Raw genomic sequence first — 19,297 nt, 5'->3', positions numbered from 1 at the left:
GTTGCTGCGCGCGGGCTTTCTCTAGTTGCGGCGAGCGGGGGCTACTCCTCGTTGCGGTGCGCGGGCTTCTCATTGCGGTGGCTTCTCTTGTTGCACAGCACGGGCTCTAGGAGCGCGGGCTCAGTAGTTGTGGCTCACAGGCTCTAGAGCATAGGCTCAATAGTTGTGGTGCACGGACTTAGTTGTTCTGAGGCATGTGGGATCTTCCCAGACCAGGTCTCGAACCTGTGTCCCCTGCATTGGCAGGCGGATTCTTAACCACTGCGCCACCAGGGAAGCCCCTACAAAATGATAAGAATAGTGTCTCAAATGACCTTGCCAAATGCAGAATCCATGGTTGCTCTTGTTGTTACTCTAGTGATTTGACATTGCTTGATGCTTATTCACAGTTATTCTAGATGTTTCCACCCCCACTGGTCTATCATGGAGAGGTGATTACCTTTCAAGCATACAGCTCAATACAATTCAGAGCAAAGCCTCACCAGTCCTGGAACGCATAGTCCGCACCGTAAAGCTGGCCATGCTTAAAAAGGGTCCTTTAATTCATGGCTCAAGGTCTGAAACCCTAGTCATCCCTGTACTTGGCAGAATGGGGAAAACCAAGAAGAAATCTGAGCATTCGGTCGCTTCCCTTAGGGAGTTTGCAATCTAATCTAAAAGAGCAGAACGCTCTGTCAAATACAGCTTGAACCAGGATCCATTCCCAGAGGGGACCTGCCAAAGTGCCCGGCCAGGGTGTTTATAGAGCGACATCCTTCCTCTGTGGCTCCCTCTCGGTTATTATGTGAATGAGCGTTTAGAAAAAGAGATGAAGAAGACAGAAATGGGCCGAATCCCAATGTCTGACTCACCTGCTTTTTTTTCCCCTCCTAAACCACGCTTACAAAGAGGGCAACCCTTCCCCACGTAGTACCAGCAGGGTAACCTGAGAACATCCATTTAGTGCATCTGTCCCTGTGAAAAGGACCTTCCAGTGACACCGAGCTGAGTGTATCCTGCTCTATTTATAGGCACTGTTTGTTTAATTCGAGTCCCGTCTCTAAGAATAAATAATGAACTCATCCTGGGGGCAAGCCAGAGCCTACAACTCTGAGACAAACCGTAAATCCCTTTCCCTTTCCTTGTGGTTCTGTAGTTCAGAGGTGAGCCACTTTTGTTTGCTGGGCTGGGGTGGGCTGGAGACCCAGGCATGTTTAGAAATTTGGTTTTGTGGTGGTTTTTCATAATGGTTTGGGGGAGGTTTTTGATGTTTGATTTTGGTTTGGTGATCGAAGAGCAGATCTTGGACCTCTCTCACCCTCAAAGGAGGGACACCAACCAAATATCTGCACCCCTGGTTGCTTAAACTTCAGACACAAAGAGACCCATTTGGACTCAGATCCCTCAGCAAGGAAGATGTGGCAATGGAGAAGAAAGATTCCTTTCCGTACCCTCCCGGCCTGGTAGCAGAGACTGGGGCAGGCTGTCTCCTAAGGTACAGTACCATTCCTGGCTTTGTTTTTTTTTGTTTTTGTTTTTGTTTTTCAGTGTGTGTGATGAGAATCAGAAGCCATAACTCACTTAAGCTTTAAGTACGTAAGTACGTAACCCCAGGACGTGGTGCCCACAGTCCAAGGGAGCATTGTCTCAAGAAAACTAGTTTGGTTTACAGTCCATCTGTCCCCATGCTGACCTGCTGGTTTAGTGACTCCTAGAACCAGACCCACTGAGTCTGAAGGGAATGACCTAAATGGTGCTTTGGGGTCTAATTCAGGATAGTTGCATATTGTAGCTTCCCCCATTCTCCCTTTCCAGGACTTTATCTTAAGAAGGTAACCAAGCTTCTTGGGGAAGTGTCCATTCATGTATTAATTCTCCCAATATGTGTTGATCCACTACTCTGTGTCAGGTACTCTTCTAGGCACGGGAGATGCCTTGATGAAGAAGACAAGGTAATCACGTGATGACGAGGTCTGATTGACATTGAAAAACTTCAGCCTCTGTACTCTCTTCCAGCTAAGTCAGGCTGGCTGTGAGGTGTCTTCCCAGCAGGCCCTGAGCTCCATTCATTTATCCATTCTTCCATTCAGAAAGCACATAGGGAAAATACACGGGCTACATGTTAAGAACAGGTAGAATGCCTAGGTATAGTAATGAGCTCAAGAGAGCTATCCCTGCACTTAAGAAGTTTGGAGTCCAGTGGGGAAGATGGAGACTAATCAAATAATCACCTAAATATAGATTTATTATTTATTATTATTACAAATGTTGGCCAGTTCTATAGAGCAAAGTTCAGGGTGCTGTGAGCAAAGTTCAGAGCCTACGAGAGGGATCGACCTGGTTGGGTGAGCAGAGAATTAGCAATGACTAAGAATCCTTGTGTTGCCCCAGATGGTGTATTGTCTACCAAGTAATGAGACAATGATGTCTATGTGTAGGAGGTGTGTTTTCGAGTTTCCATTACCTGCACTGGGCCATCCACACTGTCACCTGGCTGTCCTGAGGACTGTTACAGGCCTCCTTGGGGAGAGTTTGCATCCAGGGAGAGCATGGGGGTTCCTTCCGAGTCATCAGCTTGCTGAGGTTTTGACATTGATTTATGGGTCTGCAATGGACAGGATGAAATCTTCTTTTTCTTATGGGACATTCGTCTTACTCTGTCTCATTGGGTCAAGGAATAAAGAGTATCATCATCACGTGTGGTTCGGTTTTGTTTTAATTTCATTTATTTTTGGCTTCATTGGGTCTTCGTTGCTCTGCGCGGGCTTTCTCTAGTTGCATTGAGCGGGGGCTACTCTTCTTTGCAGTGCGTGGGCTTCTCATTGTGGTGGCTTCTCTTGTTGTGGAGCACAGGCTCTAGGCGCGCAGGCTTCAGTGGTTGCAGCACGCAGGCCCTAGAGCGTGCGGGCTTCAGTAGTTGTGGCGCGCGAGCTCTAGATTGCAGGCTCAGTAGTTGTGGCGCATGGGCTTAGTTGCTCTGTGGCATGTGGGATCTTCCCGGACCAGGGCTCGAACCCATGCCCCTGCATTGGCAGGTGGATTCTTTACCACTGCTCCACCAGGGAAGTCCCCACATGTTGTTTTCATGCTTTTACTTGTGCATGGTAGTAATGCCACCATACTCAGAGATCTGAATTGGAAGATGGCCCCATTTCCCCCTTCGTACTTTCATGCCTTCAAATGTTCACATGCACTGCTTTGGAAAGGGAATTCCTCCTTAAAGAAGAAGTCAGTGCTCCCAGGTATCTTTCTGGACTAATTTGGGTGCAACTTTGAGAAAATCCTTTCAGCAAATCCTTTCAAATCTTTATTTGAAAAATAGTATTGTGTATCATCTCTTTTATGCCCATTGTTTTTGTAAGCACCAAGTTAAAGCCAAGGAAAAAATATAAGAACTTGCCCTGCCCTGTAAGAGTTTCCAAGGCCATTCAGAAAAGATTTTTCATTCATTGATCCCAAAATATTTAACAAGTGCCTACAGTGTGTCTGCACAGAACCAGAAAGGTACACATATCAGTAGGACCAGCATAGCCCTGGCTTTGTGGAGCTTACAGTCTAGTGGAGGGAGAGAGCCACTCAGACCATCAAGGAACAGGAGAATTTCAGATGGTTTTACAGGCTAGGCTGAGCAGAGAAGACCTCTCAGGAATCGTGACATTTGAGCAGAACCTGAGTGATGAGATGGAGCCAACTGTGAAAAGATTTAAGGGAAGAGCATTCTAGATGGAGAGAAAGAACAAATAGGAGAGCTCTGTGGCACAAGGGTGATTGGCTTGTTTAAGGAATAATAAGTAGTTTATGTGGCTAAACGTGTTTCAGGGAGGTGAGTGATGGGTAAGCTGGGGTTTAGAGTGTGAATTTTATTTTGAATTTAAAGGAAGCATTTGGCACATAAACTGATGGCATTTCAGCCTGCACCTACCCATCAGCCTGGGGGAGATTCTGTTGCCTCGGTGAAATTTTGAAAGTGACAGACCTGGAAGTCTTAGAACTCAGAAGCCCATGTAAACCTATAGATGGAAAGAGAAGAAATTAATGTTGGCCTGTTTCTGGATAAGAAGAGTCACCCCTAATCTTGGAGGCTTTCCTGGGTAGGAGAGGATGAAAGTACAAAGTAAATAAGCCACAAAACGTTCTCCTGCTTGTTGTTCAGCATTCCATTCCATCACCTTTCGGGGGCAGTGCCTGAAATCTCCTTTGGGAAATCATTGCTTCCCTGTTCTTGGCAATCTAGTTTGTCTCAGTCTAATCAGTGCATTCTTCACATCCTGCCCCTACATCCAAGTGATTGGCTCAGGGATGAGCACAGAACCTAGTCAGAGCCAACAAAACACAAGAAGACATTCCTTGGAACCTTCTGGCAAAAAGAACTTTCCTCTCTCTTCCTTGGGAGCACCAGTCTATGGATGTGAGGTCTAGGACCACTGCAACCATTTGTGACCACGGAGGAAGATTCTGGAACTGCTAGAGATTGTGGGGGAACACAACATGCTGCCTTAGCATGAAGCCAACACCACAAAAGGCAGAGCCAAGAGGAGAGAAATGAGTCCTTGTGATGGCATCAAGCCCCTGGATCAAGCCTCGCCTGAAGCCTGACCTATTGCTGGGCTTTTTAGTGGCCTCAGCCAATTAAATGTTCTTTATTACATAACCCAATTTAAATAAGGATTTCTGCATCTTGCAATGTAAAAAGCCCATATGATGGAAATCTTAGAATAGGTACCTGACAGTGCCAAGGGCCTCCTCTGCACCCCGGGCCTCTAGGAGGAAGTGAGCCTGTTCCAGAACCCAAATAAAAGGTCTCTCCTCCCACTTCTCTATTTCAGGGTTTCCATGCCTCCCGTCACCATAGCACTGTGACTCTCTTGGAGAGGCAGAGGAACAGAGGGGGAGACGGGCCTGTTTCCAGGCTGTGTTGCCTCGTTTCATGGCTGGGGGGTGAGGTGGCTCCATGCTTGACATTTCAGGACGGAGATAACAGGGTAAAAATAAACCCCCAAGCGCAGGGAGCAGCGCTTGCTTCTCTTGCTTCACAGTTCTTATCTCTCCCTGCCTTGGGGACAGAAAGGTTCCTTTCAGGTCACCGCAAGGCTGGCCTCCCTCAGGCCCTGTATGGGGAGGAGGAGATGTAGGTGGTTGGTTTACCTTTGTCCACACTTGCCCATCCACCTCTGGGAAATCAAGTTATTCCTTTCTTCCTGCAGCCCTACTTTTTATTTTGCAAATACTCTTTCACATCTTTGCCCTCATTTGATGCTCCAGTAGCTGGGTGGGATGAGCGAGGCTGGGGGCTGGAGGTCTCCATTTTCCAGATGAGAAAACCAGTGGGGCTTGGAAAGATTAAGTGTCCAGAGTCACCCAGCTAATGAGTACAAATGTGTTCTGATCTAAACCCAGGGCCTTTTCTGCCTGTCCGTCCGTGGCCAGGGATAAAAAGAGTTTGATTCCCTTTCTGCAGCCCCAGCCCTCCCACTACAGCCATGTTGGCTGGGTACCACAGGAGGGGGAGCGTTCACATCACCTGTGACATGAGCATCATCACGTGCTGCCTGACAGCACCGCCCCCTTGGTTCCCTGCCAATCACAGAGTCTCAGAGTTTTGTACAGTCCAGTGAGCAAACTACCGTTTACTGTGGAGGGGTGGCTGGGACTACAGAGTTTTTTTTTTTTTTTTTTGCAGTGTAGTTGATTTACAATGTTGTGTTTCTGCTGTACAGCAAAGTGAGTCTGTTATGCATGTACATATATCCACTCTTTTTAAGATTCTATTCCCATATAGGTCACTACAGAGTATTGAATATAGAGTTCCCTGTGCTATACAGTAGGTTCTTATTAGTTATCTATTTTATACATAGTAGTGTGTATGTGTCAGTCCCAATCTCCCAATTTGAGGAACAAGCCTTGATCTGCCACTAAAGTGCAAGGAGGCTCCCTGAGCCCCAATCTTCTCATCTATAAAATGGTGATAAAAGTATTCATACACGCTACGACTGTTACAAGGATTAAATAAGCCATTGCATGCAATGTACTCAACCCGCATCATCTACACAATGATCTGAAATGTGTAGCTTCCTAGGACAGTGACAGCTTCTCCTGTGCCGGTGTTTGTGTATAGTGACAGTGCCACTCACCCACATCTACTGAACATGCCCTTTGAGCTCTTTTTCTTTCAGTGGCCAAGGATTTGCACGAGCCATTTCATCAGTTAAGACTCTTGTGGTTGCAAGTGACCGAAACGCCGATCCTAACTGGATTACATGAAAGGGAAATGTGTTGGCTCAGAAGGGAGCTCTAAAGGCTGCCAAGGGTAGAGGCTAACTTCAGGCACAGCTGGATCCAGGGACGGAAGCAGAACCATCAAGATCAATTTTCTCTCTCTCCCAGTTTCTCAGCTCTCTTCCCTCCCTGCTGGCTCCCTCCTCGTTGTGGCAGAAATGGCTGTAGGAGCTCCCGGCTCATCTTCTTAGGATCCAGGCCAGCAGGAAAGAACCAGCCCCGGCATTCCCAGCAAAAATCTCCATGCATCTCACTGCCCATCCCTGAACCCATCCATCACTGTGGTCAGAGGAGTGAGTTGCCCAGAGAGAGACAGGTCCGGATGGCGTGCCAGCCCCAGAGTCGGGAGTGGGTCTGCTCCACTCAAACCCCAGGTCCGAGAGGAGAGAGCAGAGGTGTCCAGAGGGGAATCTGGGGTCTGGTGTCTGGCAACCGCCCACATTTTACAGCCTGATATCCCAAAGTGGGCATTGATGTGTGGACTTCTGTAATCCCAGGGAACAGAACGAACTATAGCTGGGCTGCAAAGCCAGGCGAACTGGCACCAACCAAAATTAAAAGCTCTCATCCGAGACTCCCTCAGTGCCAGCTGCTGACCAACTGGACCAGCTGAACTCAAACAGGATCCTTCCCGGAGCCTGACCTGCAGCCTGCCAGGTGCAAAGCCAGCACCCTGGATGGGAGGCTGACAAACTGGGGGCCTTTCCAAAAGCCTCCATCGTTAATCCTTGTTCCACCTCCATTGTGATTTACTACTTATTTGTCTTTCCTCTAAAAAGGAACCAGCCATAATGCAAATGTCCCTTGACGGTGCCCCAAAATAAATACAATGCAAAGCAACACTGTTATTAAATTGCAGCCAGTTGTTCTCCTGTGCTCCAAGCTTGAGGTCTGCTGTTAAAAGGAAGGTTAGCCAGTGTCAGGGAGGCGTTAAGGACCCACCCAGCACCAGCTCCAGACTTGATGAAATTAAGACAATTGAAACAAATTAGAAAGGGAATAACTTCCCACCAGGTGATTTCGTGGTGTTTAACGATTTGAAGTGCTGGCACATCGGAAATTCTCACTGCCAGGGAGTGGGCCATGCCTCACAGCTTGCCCACTATTTGATACTGGTTGATCTGTAACCCCAAAGGCACTCTCGAAACTTCCCCTCTCCCCCCTCCTCCCCAAGCCTGCAGCAGAGATGGAAAATAAATGAATACGAGAGTACGAACAATTTTTTTAAAATAATTATGGTTATTATGTATGCATTTCCAGTGGGAGAGTCTGGGAATTATTCCTAAAAGGCTGGAAAGAATTTCTTCTTTTGATCTCAATTCTGAGCCAGAGAAAATCAAATTAAGAAAGAAAAGCAACAGAGAATTCTCAGTGGGGAGGAAGGAGCAGGGTCTGGGCTGCTCACAGGGTCCTGGGGAAAAGAAAACGGAAAGAAAGGTCCCCAGACACCTTCGTGTCCTGGTGTTGGCAGCCTAGGAGGAGGGGCAGCTGGAGGAGCCAAACAAAAGCTGCGAGGAGAGTGAGGCTGTGTCCCCACATCTTCCTGCGAGCCTTCCTTCCCTTCCCTTGAGGGGCTGGAGAATGTTCCCCTAGTTCCTGTGGCTCTTCCCACCGCACACGTGGCCGCCAGCCTTCCTCCGATGGCCCTGACTTCCAGAGAAGCCCAATTCAGAGCAGCCACAACAGACCAGCCAGTGTGGGCGTGCGAGCAGTTCTTTAAAAAAAAATCCTGCCTTAGAGGACAGGGAGAAATGGTCCTGCCACTTCCCTAAATCTTCTGCGGTTGCTAAGCAGCCCGCCTCCACCCCTTTCCACTTCCCTCTGCTCTGTGCCTTTGTCTCTCTCCACCTTCCACCCCCACCCCAGCTCTTCCCTGCCTCCATGCCGGGCTTAGAAATCAGAGAACGAACAGTCCCTGAGTGTCTCCCAGCTCCAAGGGCCACGGGCCACAGCAGTGCCATGGCACACGACCTCCCTCCCTGTTCTGCAGATCGTGCTCTTATGGCCTGGCTGGAAAGACCACTGCTGGACCCTTCCCATCTTCCTTCCTCCCTGCATCCCTCCCTCCCTCCCTCGCTCTCTCTTTTTCTTTCTTTCTTTCCCTTTCTTTCTTTCTTTCTTTCTTTCTTTCTTTCTTTCTTTCTTTCTTTCTTTTTCTTCCTTCCTTCCTTCCTTCCTTCCTTCCTTCCTTTCTTTCTTTCTTCCTTTCTTTCTTCTTTCTCTTTCTTTCTTTCTCTTCTTTCCCTCCCCCCTTCCCTCCCTCCCTTCCTCCTTCCACAAATAATATCAAACACTTACCATGCGTCAGGATTCCTCACGGAGCTGAGTGGGGCGCAGGCACAAGCAGCTGGAAACCATGGGAAGCACTAGGAGTCTGTCAGCTGCCCCATGTGCAGCCTCATCCTCCCATCAGCAGTGGTGCTCTGGTACCTCTTCCCAGGGCTCCCTGAAAGCACCTGTTTACCCCTACACGTTGGTAAGGGCTGTAGGTTTTCCTGAGGATGTCACAGGAGCATCCAAAGAGGAGGCTGGCAGCCACTGCTCCAGACAGCCCTTGCACATTTCTCTTTTCTTGAAGACCTTCTCCACCCGGGTCCTCACTCTCTGATCCTTTTCTGACAGCCTGTCTCCCTCCTCCGACTTCTGCTCTCGTCCCCTCTCTCCCACATCATCCCTCCCCACCTTCCCTCTCCCCTTTCTGCTTTCTGTGCTGTGCAGTTTATTGCTCTTCTAGTTTTTGCCTTCAAAGTTGCAGGAAGTTTCACCCACTGCTTCCCATACTCGTAACACCACCACCCATCAGGAAAGGGCCATCCAATTTTCTGGACTCAGTCTGGTGTGTGTGTGTGTGTGTGTGTGTGTGTGTGTGTGTGCGCGTGTGTGCAAAACAGCACTCCAATATCATTTAGGGATTGATTAAAGTATAAAGAAAGACACACAAATGGTAACCCTCAATTTTTTTTTAACATCTTTATTGGAGTGTAATTGCTTTACAATGGTGTGTTAGTTTCTTCTTTATAACAAAGTGGAATAACCCTCAATTTTAATAAATCAATGGTTTCCTCTGATGGGAAGCTTGGGGGGTTATGATTTCAAGGAAAGGGTATACACGGAGGTGAGGGTAGAGGAGGGCTGCTCTAGGGTGACCCATCCTGGTTTGCCCAGGACTGAGGGGTCCCAGGATGCAGAACTTTCAGTGCTAAAACCAGAAAAATCTGGGCAGATGGGGACAACTTGGCCACTCTAGGCAGTGCTGTATCTGCAATGCTTTGTCTTTTAAGGTTGGCTGGTCAGTCCATGGGACTTTGTTATATTATCTCTGTACCTTTTTGTAGACTTAGAACATTTTATGTATTGTAAAAAGAGAGAGAGAGACAATCATCTCTCCTGAGAGATATGTATCTAGGAGCATCTAAGAGAGAGTCACTGATTATACGGGGAGATCAGAAAAGATTTGGAGGAGGTACTATTCGAGCGGAGGCTTGAAATAAACGTGAGAATTCCTCCTGCACTTATGGCTTATTTTGGAATTCTTTTCCAGCCTCTCTGAATACCCTGCTGAGTTGTAGGCTCCAGGAGAGCAGGGGTTGGATGTGATGGCTAATTTTATGTGTCAACTTGACTGGGCCATGGGGTGCCCAGTCATTCAGTCAAACACCATCCTGGGTGTGTCTGTGCCCATGTTTCTGGATGAGATTAACATTGGAATCAGGAGACTGAATAAAGCAGATTGCCCTCCTCAGAGTGTGTGTGTGTGGCAGGGAGGACGACGACTCATCCAATCCAGTGAAGAACTGAATAGAAAAGGGTTTAGTAAGAAAGAATTCTTTCGCTCTGCCTGAGCTGGGACATTGGTCTTCTGCCTTTGAACTTGGACTTGAACTTATGCCATTGGCTCTCCTGTGTCTCCAGCTTGCTGACTGTCGATCTTGGACATCTCAGCCTCCATAATTACATGAGCCAGTTCCTTATAATAAGTATCTATCTATCTATCTATCCTATTAGTTCTCTCCACTGCCAATTTGTAGTGGAGAACCCAGACTAATACACTGGGCCTTATTATCTTTCTATCCCCAGTACCTGGCTCGGATCCACCATACATAATAGATGCTCAATATATATCTGCTAAATGAAGATATATAGGAGTACAGATAGTGGAAACTGCGTGGAATGTCGAGCTGTGTAGGTACCTGGCTGGTTTGGTGAGCAGAGAGATTGGTGTGGCCACTATGCTGGGGGGTAGGGCTGAGGGGAGGGAGGAAATGGAGGGCTGAGCAGGAAAGCAGACAGAGGTCATGTCATCTAGTGCCCCTCCAAGCCTTTGCCTGGAGACTAGAGGAGGAAACTCAAGAGCATGCAGGTACCAGGCAGGTCATGTAATGAGGAAGGATACTGGCTGTAAGACAATAGGGAGTGGTGGAGACTGTTCCCCAAGGAACACCTGCCTAGAGAGGCATCGTGCTCAGTCCAGCCAACTGTGGTTATTCAGGAATAGGGCTCGGTGTCTCAAAAAAAAAGCTGGAAAAGCCAGCTTTTCGTGCAAAGCTTAATTTTTAAACAACTCAATGCTGACCAAGCAGAAACACATCTGGGGGCCTCCAGTCCATAGAGGGAGCAAAGCAGCGTTTTGAAGGCAGGCCTGTGACACAGCCCCATTTGAGTTGTATCAATAGATGGATGGCTTTGGCAGCAGAGTGGAGGGACAGGAGGAGGGCCGGTGGCTGTGGGTCGTAAGCTGCAACTCCCAGGAGCCCCTCGGAGAAGAAAAGGGCTTGGTGGCAGCCCTGGACCCTGACTTCTGGAAGGCCCTCATCTGGGGGGAGAATGGCCCAGCTGGATCCCAGAGCAATGACTGGGAGTGGGGAGAATGAACCATCACTTTTTCCTTGGTTCCTAAAACCATCCATCCCATTCCATCCTGGCCCGCTGTTGGCCAGGAAGACCACAGTTAATAAGGGTCAGTCATTGGACAGATGTGGTCCCAAAGGGCCATGGGAGAGCTACAGCGATGCAGCATTTTCCAGGCTAAGTTGTGACCCCAGGGAGTCACAGTGGGATAATTGCAGCTCAGCCGGAAGTGGAGCAAACAGGGCCTGTGCTCTGACATGCGTGGGCGCCGTTGGGGGCCACACTGGGCAGTGCACCACCCACTGGGTCCCACGGGGCCCTGCCACCCTGCTCCCCTTTCCTATCAGCCACAGACCTTGGGTAGCCCTGAGGCCCAACCCAAGCACAGAGACCACAGCCCTCCCCAAACCAACCAGCCAAGTCTCAGAACAATCAAAGGAATGGCCCCCTGCCATGTCTCTGCACTGGAACAGACACTTGGAGGCAAAAGCTTTGAGCCCAGAGCTCTGAGAATGCACTTCCCAGGTTCTGTTCAGTGGCTGGAATTACCTCCTTGGGACCAATTCCCCAGCAGCTCCTACGGTTGCTCCAGCACAACCAGCCAACCTGGTCAGCTCCCAGCACAGGTCCAGATCCCTTCTGCCCGCCTGGCCTCAGGCCCCCTTTTTTTTTTTTTTTTTTTTTGTGGTACGCGGGCCTCTCACTGCTGTGGCCTCTCCCGTTGCGGAGCACAGGCTCTGGACGCGCAGGCTCAGCGGCCATGGCTCACAGGCCCAGCCGCTCCGCGGCATGTGGGATCTTCCCGGACCGGGGCACGAACCCGTGTCCCCTGCATCGGCAGGCGGACTCTCAACCACTGCGCCACCAGGGAAGCCCCTCAGGCCCCCTTTCTGAGGCCTGGCTCTCCCCGCAGGTTCTGGGCTGCCCTGGCAGGGAGGGCTGAGATGCACTTGGATTTTACCTGCCAAGGGCCTGGACCAAGGCATCCAAACTTCTAGCCTCCAAGAGCCCACCTGGCTGTATGGGGGAAGATTCCAGACAGACACACACACACACACACACACACAGACACACACAGACACACACACACACACACACACACACAGGCACACACACACACACACACACACACACACACCATCATCCTTTCCCTTGGCCGCAGGGGGCTGGCCCTGCCCTGCGAGCCTCTGGGAATTGATGAACAACAGCTGGGAATACAAAAATGACCCATGGAGAATGACACAGCCAGCTTATTTATACATTTCTTCATTTTTAAGAGCAGTGAGGGGAGCTCTCTTCACAGGCCTTTTCAAAGTAGTGAGGAAGAGAGAAAGGAAGCCTGGCTCTCAAAGTTAATTCCACTCAGCGAGTTTTGACCGATGGCCGATCACACACCCTGAAAAGGAGTGAAGGATGGAACAGACGGGAGGGGAGTGGGGTCCAGACAAGAGCCTCATGCAGCGCAGGCGGGGCATCTGGGCAACTTGTGCGGGCTTATGTGTTCACTCTGCACCAGTTTTGAGGAGTAGGTGGTATTTTTCCCATTTGGCAGATGGGGAAGCAAAGCTCAGAGAGGCCAAGCAATTTGCACAAGGTCAGGACCCTAATGACGGCAGAGTGGACATTCAAGCCAGGGGCTGACTGGCCACAAAGCTCCAGTTCTTTGCTGCAGAAATGCCAGCCAGGATGCTCCAGAGGTGGTACCCTGTTTGATTCCATTCAAAATACGTCTCCTGGGTGTGGGGAACCCACAGAGGCCCAGCTCTCTTCGGTCTGGCCCTGTACTCACCCAGTCCGGGGCTCCTGAGGCCAGCCTCCCACCTACCTGCATCAGACACACATGGCCAACTTCCAAAATGTTAGCGAATGTCTATGTGTTTACAAAGCATTTACGTAAACAAAAAATGTATATGAAATAATATCAGGAACACCCAATCGCCAAGCTTAAGAAATCAATGTTACAAATATAGTAGAAGCACCCTGCATTCTCCCTCATCCACTAACCATCCCCTCCTTGGCTTGTAACTACCATCCCTAATTTGTGTGTTTCTCATCCACATGCATATCTTTATGTTTTCACCGCATTTGTACTTGTTCCTAAAAAAGTGTTGTTGTTCCTAAAAAAGAGTGTTGTTAGCACGTTTCTAATTTTAGAAATAAATGCTACCATGTTATATGTATCCATCTGCAACTTGCTTTTTGTAAACAGCTTTATCGATGCCATACAACTCACTCATTTATGATGTACAATTCAATGTATCTGTGTACAAATGTTTAGTGTATTCACAAGCTGTGTGTCCATCACCACAGTCAATTTTAGAACATTTTCATTACCTCACAACAAAACACTGCCACCCCCTTAACCATTACGCCCCTTCCCCGCCCCCCTCAGACCTTGGCAACCACTAAGCTCCTTTCTGTCTCTATAGATTTGCCCTTTCTGGACATTCCACATATGGAATTCCGTAAATGGAATCCCTGGCCTTTTGTGTCTGACTTCTTTCCCTTAGCCTAATGATGTCAAAGTTCATCCACATTGTAGCATGCATCAGTGCTTCATTGTTGACAAATATTCCATTATATGGATATACTATATTTTATTTATTCATCTATCAGAGAATGGACATTTGGGTGGTTTCCACCATTTGGGTGACTATTATGAATAATGTTGCTGTGAACATTCATGTATAAATTTTTGTGTGGACATGTTTTCATTTCTCTTCTGTATATCTAGGAGTGGAATTGCTGAGTCATGTGGTAACTCTATGACTAACTTTTGGAGAAACTGCCAGACTTTTCAGAAAGTGGCTGAACCACCTTGCATTCCCCACCAGCAATGTATGAGGGTTCCAATTTCTCTATGTCCTCACCAAAACTGGTTTTTGTCTGCCTTTTTTTATTATAGTCATCCTAGTGGGTGTGAAGTGGTATCTCATTGTACTTTTGATTTGCATTTCCCTGGTAGCTAATGATGTTGTGCATCTTCTCATGTGTTTATTGGCCATTTGTTTACCTTCTTTGGAGAAATGTCTATTCAGATCTTTTGCTCATTTTGTAATTGGGCTGTCTTTTAATTATTAGGTTGTAATACTTCTTTATATACTCTAGATACAAGGTCCCTTATTAGGTATATGAGTTGCAAAAATTTTCTCCCATTCTGTGGCTTGTCTGCACTTTCTTGTTGTTGTCTTTGAAACACAAAATTTTTCATTTTGACAAAGTCCAATTTATCAACTTTTTCTTTGGTTGCACGTGCTTTGGTTGTTATATCTGAGAATCCATTGCCTACTCCAAGGTCATGAAGATTTGCCCTATGTTTTCTCTAAGAGTTTTGTAGTTTTAGCTCTTATATTTAGGTCTTTGATCCATTTTGAATTAGTCCTTGTTTATGATGTGAGTTAAGGGTCCAACTTCATTCTATTGCATGTGACTATCCAGCTGTCTCACCACCATTTGAATTGTCTTGGCTCCCTTGTAAAAAATCAATTGACTACGAACGTGAGGGTTTATTTCTGGACTCAAAATTCTATTCTGTTGGTCTCTTTGTCTATTCTTATACCAGCTTTGTAGCTTTCTGTAGCTTTCTGTACAGCTTTCTGTAATAAGTTTTTAAATCAGGAAGTGTGAGTCTTCCAACTTTGTTCTTTTTTTTGAGATTGTTTTTACCATTCTCGGTCCCTTGAATTCCCATATGCATTTAAGGATCAGCTTGTCAGTTTCTGCAAGGAAGTTAGCTGGTATGTTGATAGGGATTGCATTGAATCTATAGGTCAATTTGAGGAGTATTGCCATCCTGACAGTATTAAATCTTGCAATCTAGAACATGGGATGTCTTTCCATTTATTTAGGTCTTTAATTTCTTTCAACAGTATTTTGTAGTTTTTCAGTTCAAAAGTCTTATGCTTCTTTGGTTAAATTTATTCCTAAGTATTTATGCTTTTTTATGCTATTGTAAATAAAACTATTTTCTTAATTTCATTCTCAATTGTCTCATTGTCAATATATAGAAGAAATATAACGACTTTTAGTATATTGATCTTTTATCCTGCAACCCTGCTGAAATCATTTAGTAATTTTAATAGTTTTTTTTGGATGGATTCCTTAGGATCTTCTATGCACAAGGTTATGTCATCTGCAAATAAAGATAGTTTTACTTCTCCCTTTCCAATCTGTATGCCTTTTTTTTTTTTTTTGACGGTACGTGGGCCTCTCACTGTTGTGGCCTCTCCCACTGCGGAGCACAGGCTCCGGACGTGCAGGCCCAGCGGCCATGGCTCACGGGCACAGCTGCTCCGCGGCATGTGGGATCCTTCCAGACCGGGGCACGAACCCATGTCCCCTGCATTGGCAGGCGGACTCTAAACCACTGTGCCACCAGGGAAGCCCTTTTTTTTTTCCCCCTGAATAATCATCCTGGCTAGAATTTCCAGTACAATGTTGAACAGAAGTAGCAAGAGCAAGAAGTCTTGTCTTGTTCTTGATCTTAGGGGGAAGGATTCAGCCTTTCACCATTAAGTATGATGTTAGCTCTGAGTTTTTCCACAGATGCCCTTTATCTGGCTAAGGAAGTTCCCTTCAATTTCTAGTTTGTTGAGTGTTTTTATTGTGAAGCATGAGATTTGCTTTTTCCTCTCAACATTGTATGTGAGATTTGTTCATGTGTCACTATAGTTTGAAACGTCTACTTTTACTAAAGATTTTATAGGGGAGATAGAGGTAAAGGTTAAGTCACATATCTCCTTTTTTAAAAAATTTATTTATTTTTGGCTGCATTGGGTCTTCGTTGCTGCGTGCGGGCTTTCTCTACTTGTGGCGAGTGGGAGCTACTCTTTGTTGTGGTGCATGGGCTTCTCATCACGGTGGCTTCTCTTGTTACAGAGCACGGGCTCTAGGCGTGCGGGCTTCAGTAGCTGTGGTGTGCAGGCTCAGTAGTTGTGGCTTGCAGACTCTAGAGCACAGGCTCAGTAGTTGTGATGCACGGGCTTAGTTGCCCCGTGGGATGTGGGATCTTCCCGGACCAGGGCTCGAACCCGTGTCCCCTGCATTGGCAGGCGGATTCTTAACCACTGCGCCACCAGGGAAGCCCATCATTTATCTCCTTTAATTAAGTCTTCCTTATCTCTCTCACACCACTCCCCAAGCACCCCTGCCACACTCTCCCCACAGGCAACTCTCTCCTCTCTCATCTACTTGCTCACCAAAGGGCTTTCAGCAATACAAGAATTCTCCTCTTTCTCATCCATCTGGGGACAAGTATAGGAAATGTGGGTGTTCCATAAAAGAACCCCTTCACTCTGCCTGATGATAGAAAAATAAATCATCAGACGCTTCCTGAAGGAGGATGCTTTTGAACCTAGATTAGAAGGATGGGTAGGATGTTGCCAGGGAAGGGAGGAATAGGTTTGAGCAAAGTTGTCCCAGGTTGTGCCCTGCCATTAAATGAAACTAAATGTTGCCCCTAACAAGGGCCAGGTAGTTTAGGCTCGATTTTTATCACAAGGATCTTCTACTCATATGATAATTGCATGGATTAGGTCTATAGACTCACTATGATTTCCGGTCTCTAGAGTTGCCCTATCCAATATGGTACCCACTAGCCACGTGTGACTATTTAAATGTAAGTTAATTAAAATAAAATAACATTAAAAATTCAGTTCCTCATTTGTACTAGATCCATTTCAAGTGATCAATAGCCACATGGAGTTCGTGGTTAGCAGAATGGACAGCACAGATATGGGACATTTCCATCAACATTTCAAAAAGGTCTGTTGGACACATTGCTCTAGTTCTGGAGGGAGGGAAGATGGAATTAAAGAAGATGGCTGAGGAGCTTCAGCCAGACATGTGAGCCCTAGGTGTTAGGTAAAGGCAGCCAGGCTTGGAGGTTAGTAGGCTCGGTGCCCGTTCTGGCTCTGCCACTCCTAATTCTTGGGAAAAATCACTTCCCCTCTCTGGTTTTCTCATTGCCAAGAAAATGAAATTGTTGGGCAATGTAATCCTAAGAGCCCATCCAGTGATTTATAGATTCTGTGGTTGTTCAGCCAGAAAGGGATATATTAAGCTGTTTCTTCCAGATGTGAAGAAAAGGGCCTTGGACTCAGAGAGAAAGCAGCTGGTTCTGGCGCTACCCAGCTGGACCATTGTGGGCAAGTCATTTAACCTCTCTGAACCCCATTTCTGCAACTGTGATCAGGGGATTATTGGGAGGATGACCTGAGAGGATGAAAAGGAAAGCACTTAGAGAAAAGACCAGGGATAATTGGATGCCACTAGGTCAGATGAAGTAGGAAAATTCCTGTGAACAAAGCTCAGTGAATTTACCTGCTGCGTGATTCCTTCAGTGCTTATGTGCACTGTGAATCTCTAAGTGTTTCCCAGATTGATATGACTGCAGAATTCCATTTTGTTTTTTTAATTCTCTCAAGAAATGCCCACAGGCATTAGTTATGATTACACAGAACACACTTGGGAATCGCCATTCGCAGGGATGGAGCGCTTTCTGGGGCCGCAGCTTATATTGATGGCCATCACCCATAGCGGTCCCTGAACAGCGTATGACCTAAGGAAGAATGTGAAAGATCAGGGTTGGATGACATCACAGAGATTGCTTAGAGTGGGGGTAGCCACAAGAGAAAACCAGAGAAGCGAGAGAAGAGGGCAGATCTTGGGAAGGTGCAGAGCAGCACGGAGAAGCTATGGTGACTGAATGCAGATGCAAACGACAAGCCAGGCACTGACCTTGACATTTTCATAGGCATCATCTCCCATCCTCAGAGCAACTCTGAGAGGCCGGTGGTGTCATGTCCATTTCATAGATGAGGAAACGGAAGCTCAGAGACACATTTCAACATGTAGTAAGTAGGTGATAGAGCTGGAATTTACACCCAGGGCTGCCTGAGCCAAAGCCCCATACCCTAACCCTTCTGCCTTGGAGTCTAAAATGTAGCAACCCTGGAACATCAATCCTGTAGGGGATGGGTGGGGGGCGCGCAATCTGCCTGAGGTTTCTAAACCCAGTACTGTCATCATCTGGCTTTGTCCTTATATCTGAGTGAGCTCTTTTAAATGGAATGAGCTTCATCCATTATCCTCCCCCAGCCTCCCCAGCCTTCAAAGATGATTCAAGAGGCCCCAAAAGCAGAGCTAAAATCAGCCTTTCATCCTTTCCACCTCCCACTAACTCCCCCCGGAATCGCCAGCACTTAAGAGGCCAGTGTGAATCCTGAGATTTCAGGAACTGTTTTTGAGGGACCAACACCCATATCCAGGGCCCTCTAAGTGAAGCCCAGAGGCACGGGCTGGTAGGTGGGAGGCTGGGCTCTCAGCAAGGATGAGGAAGCAGGGCGTGGAGCAGCAGTTGCATGAATGGGGGATACCTATTGGTGGATTGTGCAGTCTCCAAACCTTGGGGACTGGATACAGATCAACTGTGATCAAAAGCAGTTGCACCAATTTGTTTTTTCACAGATCTCATGTCCTAAGGGCACTGAACTTTTGCCTGTGTGGTGATCAAGCCAGAACAGCAAACAGAAACCCTCATGTCATGTCACCAGCACTTTGGCATTCAAAAATAGAATGGCAGGTTGGGGGGGCCTTACAAAGAGAAAAGAGGGAAAACCATTGTAAATACTGTGTCCTTGTGACCGTTTTGGCTGAACTTGAAAACAGGCCTCTTCATTTGCAGTTAATTAGGTTAACTCAGCTGAGGTTACAGATGGAATCCCTTTGCTCTGGTAACAACCAACGTTGGCTGGACATGTGTTGTAATCTTGCCTTTAAATACAACCACATGTATAACATATTTTGTTTTCTCTTGGCCATTGGACTGGAAAACTATTAAGACAACATCTGCTTTGCTTTCCGATTGAATCAGGGGCAAAGAGCAGGCCTCTCTAGTGTCCTTGAGATTATGCCTGGGATATCAAGTTACAGCCGCTAACCACTTTCCCACTCCTCAAGAATCCGATCCTGAACGTGAGTTTTCTACCGGAAACTCAGCTTTCACTCAGTCAAGGACCAAAGTGCCTTCCGACCTTGGTTTCAGTATGTGAAGTCCACCCTGGTACATCCCATGCCTCTCCAATTTGCTTGCAACACTTGTTGTTTTTTAATTTTTTGTTTGTTTAGGGATACTCAATCCAATTTGAAATTATTTTATTTTCCGTGTTCCGTGTTCTCGTTTGTCTCCCCCATG

The 19,297-nt window shown here is 47.1% G+C and overlaps 1 protein-coding gene across 3 annotated transcripts in view; it reads left to right on the top strand.

Moving 5' to 3' along the window:
• MRTFB (myocardin related transcription factor B) overlaps window positions 1-19,297 on the top strand; it is a 281,537-nt gene that overhangs the window by 19,806 nt on the left and 242,434 nt on the right. For 2 of the 3 annotated variants that reach the window (XM_027117339.1, XM_027117338.1), the window contains exon 3: window positions 1,353-1,474. The exons of the other annotated variant lie outside the window; for it this stretch is intronic. The gene's annotated coding sequence lies outside the window, so the exon portion shown is untranslated. The remainder of the gene's footprint in view (window positions 1-1,352; window positions 1,475-19,297) is intronic. 3 annotated transcript variants of the gene reach the window in all.

Source organism: Aethalodelphis obliquidens, unplaced genomic scaffold (assembly GCF_003676395.1).
Source record: "Aethalodelphis obliquidens isolate GAN/ISIS:26980383/991018 unplaced genomic scaffold, ASM367639v1 scaffold18, whole genome shotgun sequence".
NCBI lineage: Eukaryota > Metazoa > Chordata > Mammalia > Artiodactyla > Delphinidae > Aethalodelphis > Aethalodelphis obliquidens.
Note: the sequence above shows the minus strand (reverse complement) of the source record. Positions and strands in the feature narration are given on the sequence as shown.